Raw genomic sequence first — 15,147 nt, 5'->3', positions numbered from 1 at the left:
TTCCCAAAGGATGAATTACCCCACCATTCCATGCTCCTGCAAGAAGAAACTGTTAGGAACTACTTCTTAGGTTTCCCACTGGCTGTTCTGAATAGCTGGGTGCAAATCCTGCCCCTTCATCTTGATAAAGTCTAAAATGCACATTAGGATACTTAGAACTGGAGCTGGGTTAAATGTTTTGGCCTCTTCCCCATTTTTTTCCCCATTGAAAATGCAGATTTGGTGACACTGGAATATTTTGTGAATTCATGTTGGATTTTTTCCAAATCGTTTTGGTGGGGGGGAGGGCGGGGAATGAGAAAAAAGGTCAAAATGTTTTGTTTTGACATTTTTGTCTGAAGATAAACTCCTTTGGCTTTTTGACATGCTGGACTTTTTGGAAAATTTCATTTTCGGTTTGACCTGAACCAGTTCTTCCCCTCTCCCCCCACAATTGTCAGGGCTATTATTCACACAGCTCTATTGAGGACCACTATGTGGCTGGAGCATCTGACGATAGCTGACTTCACTGGTTGCGCCACTCCACAGGGTGGGAGGGGCAGCTGAATCTGCCCACAGGCAGCACTACTGATGGTACAGCAACTTTGGAGGAAGAGTCTGTGGTCCAGCAAGCTATTGTTGACCTCCTGTGTGCACAGACAGGGCTGTTTTCCTATGAAACAGAGGTGTTTGCACATAATATCAAAGTCAAAGTGGCAAAATTATATACTTCAATTAACTGAGCTGGTTTTTCAGCCCTCATTTTTTATCTGTGCCATTTTGTTTTTTGTTTGCATTGCACAATGAGGTCCTGCTCCATGACTAGGGCTCCTAGTTGCTACAGTTAGACAAATAAATAAATAAAAATAAAATATGTCTTGGTTCTCTTTTCACTGGAGACATTTTTGTCATTTAAGTGAGGTTTTCAAGCTGGAAAATATGAATATAAGGCACTTGATGAAATGGAGGGTACTTCTTGACTAAACCAAACCCAACCAAAAGTTCTTCCAACAGAGCAGGATATGTAATACATACATCAAAATCAAGAAGATCATGTTCATGGTTTCACCAGGAATAGGACAAGTTTCTTTCATTCACCTCCAGTAGTGGCACGAATTTAACTATATTGCGTTAGCAGACGCTGCTATATTAATTAAAAATGTAGTTCTAATTATTTACCCTAGTTGGTTCATACAAATCTCAGAAGTGTAATCAGTGGGCTTCCTTAAGGATTTTCTCAGTATTCAGAAATAGAAAGGGTTTTTCTTTTCACTTTACTCGGGAGTCTATTTAGACTCTGCTTTTTTTACTTCCAGGTCACCAGTCCTCATCTGGGCCAGTTGTGTCAATAATGCTTAGCAATCATATAGTACTTTTACATGTGCAAAACATTGTATGGATCCACTAAATTAATCTCACAAAACCCTTTTGAAGTAAAAGGGAAAGTATTATTATCTCTATTTTACAGATGTGGAAACTGAGGCAGAGAGCTAAAGTGACTCATTCTTTGAGGAAATGGCAGAGACTGGAATAGAAATCCGGATAATCAGACTCTTAGCCCTGCACTTGTTCTTCCATGAGTAGTTATGTCTGATGGATGATTCTTCAGTGGTTTGATGTGCTGAGATTAGTTCTTGCATCTGAACATAGCAACAAAAAATTTACAAAGAAAAATATCATTTTTTTATGATGAAAATTTTCTTTCTTTTTTCTCTTGAAAAAATGAGTTAGGACACTCAGGGGTCAGATCATTGTAATTTAATAGGACAAGAGAAGATGAGTATGAGACTCTTAGCAAACCTTTACATATCCTTGGCATATCTTTAGTCAAGTGTTTACTTTCAGCACAAGTTGTGTTTAGCATGGCAGATGGATAGCCTTGTTGCAAACAGCAGAAAGAAGCTCAAAGCAAAGAGAAGTGGAGGGAAGAAGTGGTGAGGTTAGAGACAAAGAGGCCTGGCACTAATATTCTGCAGCTCATGCTTTGTTGGGTGCATGAAGGAGGTAGACAATATTAAAACTCTATCTCCAGCACATGGTGAATGGTAAAGAGTGGATGAGGAATTCTTGGTTTTTCTTCCTTTGTCAAGTTCTCTTTTCTTCCGTTTCCAATCCCCTCTCATCTCCACACTTCACTTTTTCTCAGTCAGACGAAGGACTCATCTTGAATAGAAAACGCTGCATCATCTAAGCTGTTACAACATAATAGAGAATGATGTAACTCTACACAGCCTGTCATGTACCCTGGAAGTGTAATTAATAGGTGTGCTCTCCCCACTACCCAAGGCTTGACTGATACAATTTGGGATATCAAATACCAGCCTGAATTGTTTGTTGTGGGTACAAGTAACACAGGTAAGAACACCTGTGAACCAAATACTCTTTATGAATTCTGGCCCCCATTCATTATATACTTTCTGCAAACAGTCAGTAAAAAGAACCAAACATAAATGATCATATAGCTTGAAGAATCAGACTTCTGCAATGATATGAGGCAAGACTATATAAAAACATGCTTTAAACAACAAAGTCATCAGTGTTCCAGGTCCTGCAGCATGGATTTCATTGAAAATCAAGTGCCCTTTAAGCATATTTTCATGAAAATATATCCAGTATCCCTTTCATTATATTTCCCCCCTCCCCCCTTTTCCCCCATTCTATTTCTGGTTTGACCACATATGAACCAAGATTAAATGATTTAGACACCTTTTTTTCCCCCAGCAGCTAGTTGCATTTGCAGTCTTCTAGAAAAGTGGTTAAAATGAATTTTAATATGTTGATAGCACTTATTGAAGAGCTTAATATTCATAATAAATACCCCTTGAAAGTAATCACTAGCACATCCTTTTGACAGAGGGGTCAAGGCTGCTAATGACAATAACTACTGCAAAATGCAATTCAGTCAATTACGTTAATTAAATTTCAAACTCTGTAATGTCTTCCCATTTATATAGTAAACTAATAGGGGGGAAGAATACCATCTTTATCTACCTCCATTTATATGTCCCAAAATGTTTCCTTATGTTTTGTTTTAACATTTGCAGCTCTCACCAGCTTCTCAGAACATTTAAGATAATTATGGGTTTGGCAAGTAAAGCTTATTCTTCAGCAAGAAAGGTTGAGATTTTCTTCTGAATGTTCTTTTATAGAATAAAAGCTTTTGCTTCACAGATACTAATCTGGTATTTACAGACTAGCTTATTTTGGATAGTGCTAGCATTCCAGCGTAAATGGTAGAAGTGTCTACATTTCAGCGAATCCTTTTTTAATTATATTGTTTGAAATTGGAGTGAAAAGGAACACAGCTGTCTGGAGATTTTAGTAGTATACAGGTAAGAGTATACATAATGAACTCATGAGAAATAACGGCAGCAGAGTTTTAATATATTTTGTGTCGAAGGTACTTTACACTATGGGCCGGATCCTCAGGTGGTGTAAATTGCCATAGCTTGATTCTATATAGGTTCTTACACCACACTCATCACAGCAGTATCTGAATTCCTATTGACTCTAATTCATATACACCAGCAGCAGATTTGACCCATGTTTGTAATGGTGTAATAATGTGTAAAATTTAAGTCCTACATTATCTGGAACATACATGAATTAAATTACAACCACCAGTGACAATCCTACTCTGAATTCAGTAAAATCAATAACATTGTTCACGTGCACACAGTAAGTACTCATGTGAACATTTGTAATGAGACAAGTGGGATTGTTTTTGAGGCAGCTACATGAATTTAGTGACTATTTTAGAGTTGTCTATCTTTTGGGGAGCCCCTTATTTTGCCAGTAGTATAATCTTTGTGATCAGCAGCAAATAAGGTTTGAAAAAGATCCCCCTAAGCAAATGCATTAGGTTCTGAAATACAGACTGGGGTATTTTCTTTGCATCTCTGTGTTTTCGCTGAACTCTTGTAAACCGCAACAGTATCTTCAGTGGGCTTCCAAGTTCTCTGACAATGCTATAAATTTCATTAGGAAGATGAAGTCCTACAGTGCAATTAACTCCAAAAGTGGTACAAAGCAATAGCTTGGAGATACTGGCCTACAGTACTTAGCACTTAACTCTGAAATTCAGATAAGCCCTATCAACTCAGGGTTGTGTTTAATGTTCACTCCTGCTTATATACCGCAGACACAACCTAGCGGTCACAGTGTTAACACTCCCTAATATCTATTACAATTAGTTTTTGATTAAGAGGCCTAGCATGGCTTTTGAAGCCTTTTATGTTGTGTCAAATGGCTAGTGATGGAGTGAGATGCACAGACACCTCCCAGTAACAAAGCATCTTGTAAAAGGTTTCGAGTGAACTATTTTATCATCCTAATGGAAACCAGATGACTCTAACTCCCCCTTTAATTTCAACTATTTACTGAAGAGTCCTTGTTTTGAATTACTTAAAGATTTATTCTAAACCACTATCTCATGCATTAAGAATCACGACTAGCAAAGCCATTTCAAGTGGAGCAAAGCTTTTAAAGACAACTGTGACCGTGTCATTGCATTTTATTCTTAAGCATATACACTTTGTAATGCTTTTGAATTTTTATATCTCTGCTTAAATTTTCTTTCTGATTATCACAAACACAGCTTTTATTCAAACATTTTGACACTGTAGTGGAGCTTCTAGTTGTGATGGCGATAGCCAGGGGTTTTATTCCACATTAGGATTACTGATGACCACAATTTGGCCCTGATCCTCCATGTTGGGCCTGATTCTTAGCAGAGTAACCTTGTTGACTTCAGGAGAATTACCTGAGACAGGGCTGCAGGATGACGCGTGTAGAGGAAAAGCTTGTCCTCAGTATGCAGTTCAATTATTTCAACTGAGCAGTGAGATCTTAGGAGGAAAACCTGAGCCACGCTGTGTTGGTTACTCCATCGTAATGGCTGGAATTAGCTCCCAGGGTTCTAGCATTCCCCATCTGTCGATGGAAGGACTTCAGGGTGGATCACCTATCGCTGCCCCTACTCCCCTCTGGCACATCCTTTCCCTTGGCCCAAGTCATTCTGCACCTTGCTGCCCCAGGAATCATCAGAGAAGTGGGCTCACTACTGCAGCCTCAACTCCTGCTGCCTCCCGGCTTGTGCAACAGAACTCCCCCATTTCCATGCAGCCTCCCCAACACAAAGAGCAAGGCTCCCCCCCCCCGCATGAGCTAGGATATGAACTGTTTATCATGATGTCATGTAACACTGTTGCTTACATCTGTGTCAGTATTTTACTATGCATACTTTCCCATTCTCTGTGGAATGTCCTTCTAAGATATGTCCAGGCAATACACTAGAATATTTTGTACTCAGTAACCCTATTTGTGTCAAACAGTAAAATATTTCTATATATTTAAATAGTATTAGGGTGTTGAATGGTATTAATGAGTAACATGGATAGTTTAATGAATATGGAAAATTGTAGCTAAATTAATATTGAAAGAAACTCTTGCATCAGGAAAGAAAGAGGTAAAGAAAAAAAGCTTTAAGCATGTAGGAATAGGTCATGTATTAAAGTATAACCATTAAAAATGTTTTGAGAAACCAATGATTACTCTGAATAAACAGAAGGCATTGTGCTTTATTTATAAAAAAAACACCAAGCAAATATTGACTTCTCTTGAGGTGGTTATCAAGATTTATTGACCCTTTGGGACAATGAATCTTCAGAGTTACAGAAACAAGTAGTCAATATGTATTGTTATGAAACAGTCATTGCAAATGTTTTTACTGTAAATATCTCCATTCGGTTGATGGATTTCAAAAGTCTGACTAGTTTCCCTTTGAAACCAACATTCCATAATATGTGGAGATGTACTTTAGCGGTACAGGAAAAACAAAGAAACATCTGTTCACTTCCTGCAAGGGGACAAATAACTGCTGCCAATTAGGATGCCATTATTTATATATGTGATCTTATTGGCTCATCAAAATTGAATAATATTTGTCATCACCAAACTCAGCAGCATATATGGAATGCACTAATTTCTATAGATGATCTGATTGCATGATACTGTTCCATACTTCACTGTTATTGACTCCTGAAGTTGGACTTCAGAAAGTTACTGACTCTTTACCTTGATGTTATCAGCCAATTGCGAGGAATTTATTTATTTATTTATTTAAAATGTATGGGACAATACTACTTAGAGCTACAGATGGGCCCAGAGCTGGTTCTAGGTAGGGATGGGTGAGCAGAAGTAGCAGCCGGGGGGTGCTGCCCTGTTGTGCTGCTCAGCTTTTTCTTTCTCGACTATTTGGGACAAGGGGCAAGGGGGGCATGTTGAAAACATTTTCTGCTCTGGCCTGCAAAATGGCTGGAGACATTCCTAGATTGGCCTTAACTGCACAATTCAGATTTGGATCCAGGTCTTAACAAATTCCAAATTTCAGAGGTGCATGAATTTGATCCTGGCTCATCTTTGTTTAGAAGTGACTTAATAATAATAAATAATAATGGAATACATTACACATTATACCCTGAGATCTAAAAACACATCACAAACATTAATTCATTAAGCTTCACAACACCTCTTCAGTGCAGGCAACTATTATCTACATTTTACAAATGGGAAAATTGAGACACTGAAACATTAAATGACTTCGTGACGGTCACACGTGGAATCAATGGCAAAGCTGGAATGAGGGCTCAGGTGCGCCGATTCTCAGTCCCTTGCTCCAACGACTAGGCAAAATTGCATCTTACACATCTTTGAAATTAGTACTCTCAAAGTCAATTAAGTACAGAAACATACTAGAGGCCAGATGCTGGCTGCCCCTGAATGTGTGCATAAAGGAGCTGGAGGACACAGATACACTGTACAGCTGAATAGAGGGCAATCGGTTTTCCCGTGCTTGTCCTCCTTGGACTTGATCCAAAGCCCATTGAAAGCAGTGGAAAGATTCCCACTGACTTATGCAGTCTTTGGCTCAGGTCCCATGACTGCCAGGTTCTGGGGAGCCATATTGTTGGCCAGTCCCCAAAAGGGGCACAGTAAGAGTGTGTCAAGGATCCTGACTCTCTCTGCACTGGCTGGCAGTCAGAAGCTGGCACTAAGGGGAAAATAGACTCACCTTGTGAGTGTGCCCTCTCCGCAGATTTGCCCATAGGCAGCGTGGTCTGGTTTAAAAGCTAAGAACTGGCCCTAAGTAAACTATACAGATTGCATTGTTAACATCCTGGCTAGGAAGATTTAGTTGGGGTTGGTCCTGCTTTGAGCAGGGGATTGGACTAGATGACCTCCTGAGGTCTCTTCCAATCCTAATATTCTATGATTCTAACATTTTTTTCCATGGCATCTTGGGCCTGGAATTGGCATCCTTTTTTATATATTTTAAATTGAAATAAATATCTGATCACACCCATTTAGAACACACTGTGATTTTTTACATACTACGCAAATGGGCTCTGATAAGGTCTCCTGGGATTATAATATGGGGAAAGACACTTTATCCAACACTTTCCTATATCAACACAACAATATTTGTCAGCCATTACTTTCTCCCTAACCATTACTGGCATATAACAGCACTCCTGGTTCACCAACCCAACCATCAGAAAGCTTTTCTGTTTCGCGATGTAACATGCCATCTACTTTAACTCGATGCTTTGACCCCTTTTATTGTTCTCTCTCTTTCCCTCCACTCTGTTCTTCGATTGTGAATTCACCTTTTAGCTGATGGTAGATGCTGTTATAACGTAACCCAACTTAAATAATGTAATTTTCAAGATGAGTATGTCATATTGGGTACAATGCACATGAGATTCAAATACACATTTTTTATTGTGACTGTATCACACTTGAAAGTAACGTCATTTATCTTTACAAATATTTGTGCACACATACATATAGAATCTAATATATAAGTATTATAATGCTTACCATTCAGTCCCTTGTGAGTATTCATTCCTCAAGTTTTGCATCATTTTTATTACCAGGAAGAAAACCCAATAGGGCTGGACAGAAAAGATACAGTTGAGCTGAAGAGCTAACCATAAATGAACAAAAATCTCACTCCTCAAGGCATATTTGAGAGAGAAATGCTGAGAATGCAGGTGTGGTTTTTTTTTTTTTTTAAATCTTGGTAAAACTTTTACCATTGGCAATTTAAATACATTTTGCTGAGAATCAATACACAGCTCCCATGATCATCAATAGGACACTAAACTCCAACATTTATATATTTTAATTTTTTTTTTCAGTAATGATCTAAAGGAGGGGCTATATTTAAAGGAACAGATAAGTTTGGGGATGAAATCAATCCTTTATTTCTGAGATGTCGTCAACAGAGAGCATTGTGAGCTCAGGGTTAGAATCAATTGCAGAATAAATAGCTCTGCAACACTTTTTATCAATGATTCAAATAACTTTACTGTGGCTGCCTGAATTAAAAAATAATTTGTTGGGAAGGCAAAGGAGAGAGCAAGTGAGAAATTAATGTCTTAAAATTAGGTTTCCTCTAGATTTAATTCCAGATGCCTTTATATATTGGTTCTTGCCCTTCCCAAAGTTACTTCTCTCCAATATTTTCATGAGCTTGTTGTAAACTGCCAGTTTTCCTGTGTTAATTATTAATATGACCTGTTTATGTACTAGTTATCCAGCTAACCATTAATGTCTGTTTACTCATTGATGACCTTTGCAACTGCGTACCAGTCTCTTGGCCTGTAAATGTCAACATTTTTTAAAATAATCGAAATGCTCTTCATATCTTATGACTATCTAACCAGCCCCTTAAAGATTTTTTATTTAATGGAAAAACAAAATGTAAATACTGTCATTTTGCAAGGATTACAAGTCACAGAATTATAAGTGAAGGGAGTTTAAGTGAGAAAATCTGGAAGAAAAAAATCTCACTATAAAATTCTCTCACTTTTGTACTAAAAACCAAAAGCCACCCAATCAACACTAGAGGACCAGGACCTAGTCCTGGGGAATAGAACACATTTTTCTCAAAATTTCATTGATAAGCACTTCCACATTCAAATAAGTCTGCAGGATTTATCTCTAGTTAGGCAGTCAGTATACATTTAGCCTGACACTGGCAAGACATTTCTATTCCACACACTCTCCTCCTAATGGCTAAAACTTAGATTAGGCAATATAGCTGGATTAAGGCTGCAAGGGGTGACCTTAATTTTACCCATCACTGCAAACTGTGTATCTTTGGTTTTTGCTAATTACGTTAGCCTAATTTAAACAGACAATCAGAAGCCCAGTTAAATACAAAAAGGAAAGCATTTCCCCCTAGAAATGTTGTGTATGATGGTCTCTCCCTAGCTGTTAGTGAAATTATAGAAGCAGACAGCTTTTCTTTTCCTTGGTCAACTAACATCCTTGACTAGGAAAAGCCCCCTTGAAATATTATCTTTGCAATAACATTTACAATTTCTAGATTTGAAACTGGCTTTTTACTGAAATATTTTCAAATATTAACATCTTCCTGTCCATAAGTAAGAGTGGTGGCATTTACAGAGATTACAGTTTTGAGATATGTCATGTGTGTATGTTCACATTTTCTCGTTTGTTGAGTTCTAACTTCAATAACATTTTGGGGGGGTATTAGCTACAACCCAGAATGCTTACTATGACTGCCATTTTGTGTTGAATTTATCTTATAGAAAGTAAACTGTGGAGCAATCTGTCAGAAGTCATTGTATTTGCAATCTTTGAGGATTTGGATTGGGACTGGGTGGAAGGTAAACTTCCTAGATCTCCGCTCTGAGCTGCATAGACCATTTCGGTTCAATATTGTGAAGGAATTTGGCTGGGCAGTAACACATTTCCTTAAACACTATGCTTCTGTACAGGATGGTTATACAGTACTTCAAGCATATAAATGCCTCTCAGGTTTTCTGTTATCTGAATGATAACTCACCTTGTCTTTCTCAGTGTGGTAGGTAATAAATAGAAATCTGGACAAGAAGTGAGACATTCTGACTTAGTTAAATCTTTTGGTGTCCTGAAAAAGACAAGTAGACTCAATTACTATGCCAGCAACTATATAAAGATTGTCAAATTAAATATAAAAGCTTATGTTTAAATAATGGTATGACAAAACCCAAGAAAAAAGAGAAAAATCAAAGCTATGCTGACATTGTGACCTGAAATCACCATGCTATGGAAAAAAAAAAAAGATGCCCTCTAAAATGTGTATTATTGTCCTAAGCTTCTAGAATAGAGATTGAGAGGCTATACTTGGGTAAATCCATATTAACCTAGACTCTTAAACAACTGGCTATTGAGGCATTAATTCATGCTGTGTTCCCACTATACTATAACCACTTCTTTTTGAAACAATTCCACAGTTCATTTGCTAAATATGTATGCATAAAAGGTAATAATACTAATGCCTTACACTTTCAAAGAGCAGCTTAATTAAGCCTCCAAAAATTCGTATGAGGTTAGATAAGTGATATATTGATTTCACTTCACACACCACTGAAATGGTTCAAACACAACAGCGGGTTAATAGTGCACAGTAACACTACACAACAGGTCTGCAACTGAAGAAGCATACCATATCCGACTGAAACTTCAGGGGGAATTTAGGTAGAACATAATTATTTGTACTGGAGCTTCTCCAGGACATTGGGTTAACTCCATGTTTCTCACAAAAATACTATGGGACCTTAAATAAAACAAAATGGTAAGGACTTTTTAAAAACATCTCATTTGTAAGACCATACCTCAGCATCCCTTACTACAAATGCCTGGGAATTCAGTGCTGACTCAGAGGACAATGCATAAACTAGAATATCCAGCACCATTTCTTGCAGCAACTAGGTCTTCCTTGTAGGTCTCCTATCTAAGACTGACCTAGCTTGACATACTTTAGTTTGTGAAACAAGGGCCATGGCTCAAATGTAATATTCCTCTGGGAAGCGGTGTCCTATCTTCATCTATTTTCACATATGAATCGGTGATATATTTAATCATTTTTTAAAATGCATACTATCTACATGGAGCTGTTTGTTTACCCTCTAACTATATATCCAGTCTCTATAGATCAGAGTGTCTCCTTTAACAATTGTTTTTAAAAAACACAGATTATGATTTGATAGACTGGAACAGCTCTATTTGCTTCATAGATAGCCGGATATTTATTTTCCACTATAAAGAATATAATATTTACCCAATGGACCAGAAAAAGTTCTTCATAGCTGCAACTCACCCCATTATGCCAATGTATTTAAATACATATAAGGCCACATTTTGCTTGCCTTACTCATTTTGTAGCCAGTAGGACTATTTGTGCAAATAAAGTGAGCAGGAGTTAGCCCATATGTCCCACCAACTTCTAAGACTCTTTTATAGATTTATGTATAATAGCCTGAGGAAAGGACTTTGGGCAGACTTATAGCTTCCATGATTATTTTTTATTTGTCTTGTGTCCTTCAGCTCTTCTGTCTCCTTCAATGGGAGAGTGGATTATTCAGCACTGTATTCTGTGCTGTGCAGGTGGGAGATGTCTTAAATATCTATATGCTGATGGGGTGAGTGGTTAGGGCATGTTTTTGTTACATATACAAAAGACCAGGAGTAATTTCCATGATCTTTATGTTCCTGCAGGTGTCTGTGTGTGTGTGCACAGTTCCTGGGGAATAAAAGGATAATTGCAGAAGAGAGGAGCATGAATTCATACCTCTGGGATGTACGCTATCCTTTTGTTAATTTGTTGAGTGCCAACAATGTGCTTGATGCTGCATGGAACACAGAGGAGATATGTGTTGAGGGATGATGTTCATATGATGTGTCATGGGCTCTCACACATCATATGAACATCATCCCTCAACACATATCTCCTCTGTGTTCCATGCAGCATCAAGCACATTGTTGGCACTCAACAAATTAACAAAAGGATAGCTGTATCAATTTAGCCTCCTTAAAACTCCCAGGGCCTGATTTTCTCTTTCAGGACATAAGTAACATCCCTTGACATAAATGGCAGATACTGGTATGCTGCCGAAGGCTAGAGTCCCCTGACACTAAATTACTCCCATTTATGACATGTATCTTATACCTCCTTTCACACCATTTGTGTATTTCACAATTATCTCTGCTCCCAGGAGTTTATAGTCTTGGAAATCCCATATTTGGCATCATGGGAAACATAGATCATCTTTCTCCTTAGTTCTCTTTGTATCTTCTGTTTATAATAAATACAGAGATTCAGAGACTGAAATTTAAACATGCTGAATGCAATGCATGTTTGACCCATTGTAGTGTTGCTATGAATAAGAAATGGGGTCCTTCAGATGTCCTTCCTCCCTACTTTATCTTTGTCATCTCTCCCGCACAGGCTCTCCTCTGTAGCTGGGATGTACATATGGTTCTCTGGTCATTTAGAGTGACCATACCAGGATCACCGAGCACAGAAGTTAAGGTGGAGGAAACTATGGCTCACCAAGTGCATTCCCCAGTTATTGGGGTTCATTTATCATTTGGACTCAAACCGTTTGATTAAGAATGTGACTGTGTTATCGGTACAGTATTGTAGTATCTGATGGTGGGGAAACTGCTGCTTTAAATCTAAGGAGGTTGCTTGTTCTGATAATCCTTCAGTAGGTTATTCACAAACTATGGATTTTAGCCCACTCTGTGGTTCCTCCTAGAGTCCCACCCTTTCAGAGGCAGCACACCTCAGGCACGTACTTACCCTACCCATCGGTGTGCCATCCCCAGCTCCTGATGTGCAGTTCTGTCCAGTTCCAACACAAAGATGGGCCATCACAAACACTAAATTCCCCAATTATCCTACTCTGATCTCTTCTCCCAGAAAACTTGTTCTAACCCAATTTTGGTCTCAAGGGGTTTGTATAGAGAAATACATTTTCGTTGCAAAGTTTGGACCTAGGTCTGAAATTTCCACAAAGTCAGTGGTGTCCAGAGCTGGTGTCAGCTCAGACTGGCTCTATCTGGATTAATAGCTGAACTGTTGGGTGCTTCTCTGAACAGGACTTTTGAACCAACTGAGGTTCATCCATCATCACTTCAAATAAGAGAGTGAGTCCCTTTTAATTTAAATTGTATGGGAATCTGAGTCACACTCCACGCAACAGAATAAGGCAGAGCAGAATTCTACTTGTCACTGTCTATGTTGGATCCTTTATAGAGCATTTGTAGCTGTTTGCATTCTCTTGAGCTGAACTGACTTAAAGACCCTAAAGGGAAGATAAACTGGGGAGATTTAAAACACAAAGGGCCCAGAACAAGACAGCTGGCCTTGCCACACCTTCCTTGAAAGAAACCCCAGTGCAGGAAGTGTTTTGGCCAGGCAGGGGTATGTCCTGGGGAAGGAAGGGGTGTACCCAGAGCAGTCCTGCACCCCAACTATTTGCTTGCATGGCCCGTCAAGGTCATGACAGATAGGAGACAAGTCAGGGCAGCCCTAACCAGCACCTGAATAAAGGAAGCACAAGCTTCCCCCATCTCCCCATGTCCATCCCCGCCCCAGCACATGGGATGAATTTGTCCATGAGAGCTCTATGATCATGTAAGATGAATCCATCCATTAATGTCCATCTGCACGGGGTCATTGAAGGGTCTGTTAGAGATAATCAGAGGTCTGTTTTTCCTTTAAAAGTTCTAGTCTGTTTCCCTCACTATTTTCAAAACACCCTGAAGTAGACCATGCATCACAATGAGGTCAAAGCAAAAAAGAAGAAAAAAAAAACAACACTCCCTGAACAATGACAGTTTTCATTTATTATTGAGTAGTCATGTGCATCTTAAAGTCACCAGTTATCATCAAGAGAAGAATGGAGTTAGACGCCTGACAAGGAAGATGCTCTCTGCAGAAGCATAATGTTCAATTCACTGCCAAGGCTACTGACTTCGGAAACAAAAGGATAATAGGTGAAATAATTAAATCCCTACCTTCAAGGTAAAGTGGCATCAGACTTACACTGACTGTGTTCAGGGTTTTTTAAAGTAACTTCCCTTTTGCTAATTTGGGCTTAGTAACATCAAAAGTTTTCAAGGCCTCCAGTCCCGAAGTCACGTGACTGCACCAGACTCTCAACTTACATTAAAAAGAAAAAAAGGTTTTATCTCTCATGTACGTGAAGAAAAATTTGAAAATGTGCCCTAAAGCTCAAATGTCTGCTTGAGTCTGCAGACAGCCTGAAACAACAGCTCTGAGAAGTGCAAAGTGCTCCATTCACCTTAATTTTCTGCCATTCCAAGGAACCGTGCGACCATGGGACCGGGACAGGGCTACGGGAGGGAGCTTTCTGGGGTGTGACCAAGGCTCTATATTGCCTGAAGTCTTTTCTTTTCTTTTCTTTTCTTTTCTTTTCTTTTCTTTTCTTTTCTTTTCTTTTCTTTTCTTTTTTATTTAGGGAAGATTCCACAATCCTTGCTCATGTTGAGCAATATCTTACTCCACTAATATCAATCACTCTGCTTGTAGAATAAGGTACTACTCACTTTGACTAGCAGACATCTTTGTGGAGATGAACATTAATAGATGTCATTAGATAGGATCACAAGCTTGAAATCAATGAAACGGCTAGTACTTGTGGAGCAAAATGCGACTCAGCGAGAAAAAGGGTGGCAGCACCTAACCTATGGATTGTAAACTTTCTGGAGCAGGCATCTGTCCCATTATAAGAAAACAATAATCACAATCAGAAAGTTAAATAAGTCTAGTTCTAGACGTCTGTAAAACAAGCGCAATTTGGAGGAACTGTAATAATACTAATAATAGTCAAAGGACAAAATTTATAGGTGATGTACAATAATATTACCGTGTGTGAATGAGTGTCAGTAATGAAACATAGTCAATGAGGAACAGTTTTTAATGCTCAGAAAGTGGTTAAGCTCAGACAAACTTAAATATTTTCCAAAACAATTTATATTTATTAATGGCTACTACAAAATCCATTTACCCGTAATCAAGTGAAACTTGAGGGTGCTGGCTTCCTTAAGTGCCTGGAGTCAACAATATTAAAGTAAATAGTGGAGGACATTCCAAGATAGTATTAACACAATTGATCTATTGATGATTGCACAATGGGAGGTTATCTTTTGTTAATTGACTCAGTAAATAACCTCAAAGGCGTCACTAGTAGGAAAAAAAAATCTGTTGGATATGGGAAAGTTGACAGGGTTTAAAAGAGGGTGAGGGAGCTGTTACATTCCCTAAACAGTTTACCCACTCACTAA

General features: G+C 38.5%; 1 protein-coding gene and 1 long non-coding RNA gene across 12 annotated transcripts in view; one reads left to right on the top strand and one right to left on the bottom strand.

The window, feature by feature from the left end:
- Positions 1-8,024, bottom strand: part of LOC144930928 (uncharacterized) — a 67,760-nt gene extending 59,736 nt beyond the window's left edge. For 3 of the 4 annotated variants that reach the window (XM_078854672.1, XM_078854674.1, XM_078854673.1), the window contains exon 1: positions 7,861-8,024. The gene's annotated coding sequence lies outside the window, so the exon portion shown is untranslated. Of the gene's footprint in view, positions 1-1,731; positions 2,172-7,860 lie in introns of those variants that run through there. The other variant, XR_013636444.1, reaches the window with a different exon arrangement.
- The window catches only part of LOC140895064 (uncharacterized), a 131,925-nt gene that overhangs the window by 83,808 nt on the left and 32,970 nt on the right, over positions 1-15,147 (top strand). For 3 of the 8 annotated variants that reach the window (XR_012154071.2, XR_012154074.2, XR_012154080.2), the window contains one exon: positions 7,917-8,033. The exons of the other annotated variants lie outside the window; for them this stretch is intronic. This is a non-coding gene — a long non-coding RNA (uncharacterized LOC140895064). The remainder of the gene's footprint in view (positions 1-7,916; positions 8,034-15,147) is intronic. 8 annotated transcript variants of the gene reach the window in all.

This window comes from Lepidochelys kempii, chromosome 10 (genome assembly GCF_965140285.1).
Source record: "Lepidochelys kempii isolate rLepKem1 chromosome 10, rLepKem1.hap1, whole genome shotgun sequence".
In the NCBI taxonomy this organism is placed as follows: domain Eukaryota; kingdom Metazoa; phylum Chordata; order Testudines; family Cheloniidae; genus Lepidochelys; species Lepidochelys kempii.
This window is presented reverse-complemented; position numbering and strand designations above follow the sequence as displayed.